We start from the raw sequence: 4,701 nt of genomic DNA, 5'->3' as shown, positions 1-4,701 counted from the left end.
TGATGCCATGGAAATGAGACTGCACAAGAATCCAAACTATGCCAGGCGTAATCCCAGCACTTGAGAGGCTGAAGCAGGAGGATCGTTTCGAGTTCAAGACCAGCCTGGGCTACAAAGTGAGCTCGAGGCCAGCCTGAACTGCATAGCGAGACTCTGTCTCAAAAAGATAAAAAAAAAAATTTCTGTGTGACAATCTCACCAATATCGGTGGCAAAGGCAAGGTGCACTGTACATTTATTTATAGACCTGAAATCGTTCATTCCTCCAAGGAGCCTTGGTTTCTTGAGTTGGAAATGGTATTTAAAGGCCACAATCTGTGCTGTCATTACTTCTTCCAGTCCCCTTCAGTGGACAGAGCTAGGATACATCTTTCTGGAAATTTTTTTTTAAATCACAGGCTCATACTGATATTTCCAATTCAAATTTAACATTAAAGAAGATACATAAATGTCTCTATATATAGCTATATCTAGAAAGACAGCTTAAGAGTGAGACATCTTGTATTTTAACATTAACATAGTTATTTGCTTTCTCCTGCAGTATATATACAATCATTTCAAAATAATATTGATATTACTATGAACAATGAAACTGTGTAATGTATGAAGTTTATGTTTTCTTTATAGCTTTATTTGTCCTTAGAATTTATTCTACCAAGACATGTAGTCAAAATACTATCTAAAAACTTCAAATCATTCATTCTCCCCATGTAGTTATAGTAATAATTTGATATAGAGTTAAAAACGATGAAACATTTGCTGTGGTTCGGTTGTTCAATGTCCCCAAAGGCCCGTGGGTTAAGAGGTTGTTTTCCAGTGTGCTGTTACTGGGCTGAGGCAGGATCTCTAGTGGGAGGTGTTTCTGTCACAGGAGGCCTGGCATGGAAGGGGACTGTGGAACCCAGGGTCTTCTCTCCTTCCCTTTTGCTTTCTGGGCAAGAGGTAAGTGGTTTTAATCCCTGTGCCATGATGTGCTGCTTTGCCATAGACCCAAAGCAACAGATCCGGCCAAACATGGCCTGGAATCTCTACAACTGTGATCCAAAAGAAATCTTTTCTTTTTTTTATATCAAAACTATTTTCCTCCAGAGGTTTATTTTGAATAAAATAGTTGAAGAAAGATGACAATGACATAGTGTACAAAAAGACTAGACAATAATTTAAGGGAATATTTTAAGCACAGGGTCCTGACATGCTGATAAATAGGTTTTCTCCCAATCCTGCAGGGCAGAGCTGGTAGTCTTCTGCATATACCACAAGATGAGGATGTTTTCTTCATTAAAAAATGGCTACTCATGTGCAATAAGCCAAAGCTATGCCTTGCAAAGTAAAGTTCTTTTTCCATCAAAAACCCCAATAGTCACACAAATCTTTCAACTTGAAATCTGCATCAACTCTTTAAAGGGCAGAGACAATATCTAATCAAAATACTTGTAATATTATGTACACCTCTGTAGGGTTAGTCATATTTTCAGCAACCAGCCCTTTAGCTACTTTCATTGTTTTTTCAGTTAGTAGATTATTCCAGTTTTATGAAACCGTACTAAATGAAATAGCCGGTCTAGCCAAACCGTGTCCCTGAAAAGCACACTGCCTCCTGTCCTTGTTGTCAGCTTTTCTCTTTCCGGAGAGTTAGTGCTTGGGCTTCATGTCAAACACAAGTCTGTCTGCCTCCCCTTCCTTCCCCAAGTGATTCATTTTCTTCTGAACATTCTGCATCAGAGTCTCGGATTTCTTCCCCACCTTCACATCCCGCAGACCAGGAACATCGCGTGGAATTCGAGAGCAGCTCTGCCTCCGGGCTGCAGGGGTGGGTAGGACAGATTCTTCCTGCTGTCTTTTCCTAGTGACATTCCGAGGCCATCTTGCCTGGACTGTGTAGAGGGCATTGTCTTTATCATCCACATCAATACCAAGACTTTACATCTCATTCTCCAAAGCTGCCCACTGAAACTTCTTAGCAGTTCACGGCATCCGCGATCCCGTTATTTTTTCAGTTGGGTTGCAGGATTTTCAATTCCGTTTTCTCTCTGGTCTGTTTTGCCAGCTGTTGGATTTCCATCATTTCTTCATCTTCACTTTCAGGTTCATTGTCACACTCTCCAGCAGTACTCTTAACTCTTGTTCTTCCTCTAACTCTTCCAATTTCTTCCTGATAGCGGAATCAATATCACCAGCTACATTCTGGCCTTCCCAGAACTCTGGTATCTTATCATAGTTTTCTAATGAGTCATTAAATCCCAGTATTTTTGAAGATCCAAAATATAGTCATCTCCCCTTTCTTGGGCTCCCCAGCTTCCATCCTGTTCTGGGATGAAGGGGGTGCCTCTCCTTGTTCTCTCGCTTGTTTGGTGTAGCTAACTGCCATCTGTTCTGCGTTTCATTCACTTTATTTCCTCTCATTCTGGTTTTCACTTGATGAACCATAAGCCTCTGTTTTAACCTTAATCATACCTTCCTCAGTCAGGGTTGTGTCTCTATGACAGTCTACAAATATTTTCTAATCCTCTTCAGGAACTTCAGCTAGTCTCTGTGTAGCAAAAGATGCACCCCTCCCCCCCAGCCAGTATACTTGTTTCTTAGTTGCCCAGGTGATAGTTCCTGTTCCTTTCCTGTTGCTCTTGTCTCTTAGAAACGCCTGGTGACTGTGATGTATAGCTGGTCACTATGATGCACATTTTATAAACCAATCCCCAATTGACAAGCCATTCTGCCTCTGTACTTCCTGCTTGCTTATTCCATATAAGCCCTAGACCACCATCGATTGGGACCTGATATTCTGGGAGTGATCCTCATCAATGCCCATCGATGTAAAATAATCTGCCTCTAAATCCTGAATGATACTGCAGTGTTTCTGCTTGCCGTTGCACCTGCACATCACATTGGTTTGCTACAACTGTAAGACGTTTGTTGATAAAGAGTGGTCTGATATTTTGGAATGGTCTCATTGTTCTTTCAATCCATGTCCATGCTACTCAGACAAATACATCACAAACAAAACTGCCCGGTGAAGGTGAGCCAATGATAGTTTGCATTTCAAAGGTGTTCCAATCCTCTAAAGGATGATCCAAAATCCCTGGAGTGTCTACAACCTGCCAACATAGATACTCATAATCCATGTGCCAGACAAGCAGAGACTTGGCTGAACATCCACATCTACTCTCATCACCTTGTTGATGAAGCCAGATCCCCAACAACTGGGTACCCACACAGAAGCAGAGTCCTTGTATTTGGATCGATGGTTGGCAGGTGGATGCATGCTGATGCACTTGTTCCAAATACTCCAAACTCTGCTTCTGTCTCTTGATAATAGTCCACATCCACCCAAGGGCCGCAGGTTTCCGCTGCCTGCAGCAGTAGAGAGAATCGTCATATTTCATTAGCCACACATAATCTTTAGCAACATTGTCCACTAAATTTTTGGCAATATTTATTTGTCCAGGACCCAACTTGTAGAGAATATTCATCAAATCAGCTTAAAATGGACAGATATCATCCAATTTGGGAAAATCTATTAGAATCTCTGAGTTGTGGTAATTCTGCTGAGGAAATTTGCCTTTTCTCTGTAAAAATGTCTAATGCAATGAATTTGATAGTGTTTACAAATAACCATTGGAGTCTTTCACTGAGTCAGGTCAATAAAGTTCTTGATGGACAGCACCACCATGATCTCATCTTTTTTTTTTTTTTTATGTCTTTTTGAGACAGGTCTTGCTATTTAGTTCAGGCTGGCCTTGAGCCTGGCCTGTAGCCCAGGCTGCCCTCAAACTCTCAACAATCCTCCTACCTCAGCCTCCTGAGTGCTGGGATTACAGGCATGCGCCACAATGCCCGGCTCCTTGAAGCTGTAGTGCGCCATGGTGGTGGTGGGCAATACCAGAATTCTTTTCCTTTTTTAAGTTTATTGCCTTCCGTGTCTCATGATGGTTACACAAAGCTGATACACAGCATTTGTGTTTCTTTTTTGTAATTTTTAGAGGTTGCCTTTTTCATTTTTTTGTTGAATGGTACCTTTTGGACATGGAAACTATTAGTAGGACACCGAATGTAGCCCTGTAAGTACACTGTAGAACAGTGACATTGAATCTTCTAGAGCTTTCAGTGGTACAAACAGCCTGCTATGGTATGTGTGCCATAGGCTCACCACCACTGCTCGAGAGCACTCACTTCCTTCTGCCTTTATTTGCTCTTGTTTCTCTTTCCAAATGCAAGCAGATAGTTGTCTCTTTTAACCCTGTCCCCTACTTACCCAGCCCTGACAAGAGACATCAGCATGGGAGCCTGACGCACACTGGTCTGCCTGCCGCTGCCCTCGTAAAGCATCAGCTGTGCTCACCTGTCTCCCGTGATAGTGGGTTTGCCGTGGGTCTGCGTGGATGAGTACATTGTGGTTATATTAAAAAGTGTCCAGATTTGTCTTTTCTACAGTTAAATTCTTTATGTATAACACAGAGCATCAACCTTCTCACACTAAGTCTCCCTGCAGACTTCCTGGTTTCTGCTCGCAGTGTTTCAATTCCCCTAACCACTCAGTATCAAGACTCGTCAAGACTGGACTTCCGCATTTTATTTGGTCTTCGTACCCTGTCAGTCACCAAAGCATGTGGTCATCCGTTCAGCTAAAAGCAGCAGATTTTATGCATGAATTATGTGCCAGCCACATGATGCATAAGACATTTTCTGTGATACATTGCAGCGGAGG

At 42.1% G+C, this 4,701-nt stretch overlaps 1 pseudogene; it reads right to left on the bottom strand.

Moving 5' to 3' along the window:
• Positions 1 to 1,529: 1,529 nt before the first annotated feature.
• On the bottom strand, positions 1,530 to 3,858 carry LOC102021248 (annotated as a pseudogene).
• Positions 3,859 to 4,701: the final 843 nt, after the last annotated feature.

This window comes from Chinchilla lanigera, unplaced genomic scaffold, assembly GCF_000276665.1.
Source record: "Chinchilla lanigera isolate Chin_1 unplaced genomic scaffold, ChiLan1.0 scaffold00019, whole genome shotgun sequence".
Taxonomy (NCBI): Eukaryota; Metazoa; Chordata; class Mammalia; order Rodentia; family Chinchillidae; genus Chinchilla; species Chinchilla lanigera.
Note: the sequence above shows the minus strand (reverse complement) of the source record. Positions and strands in the feature narration are given on the sequence as shown.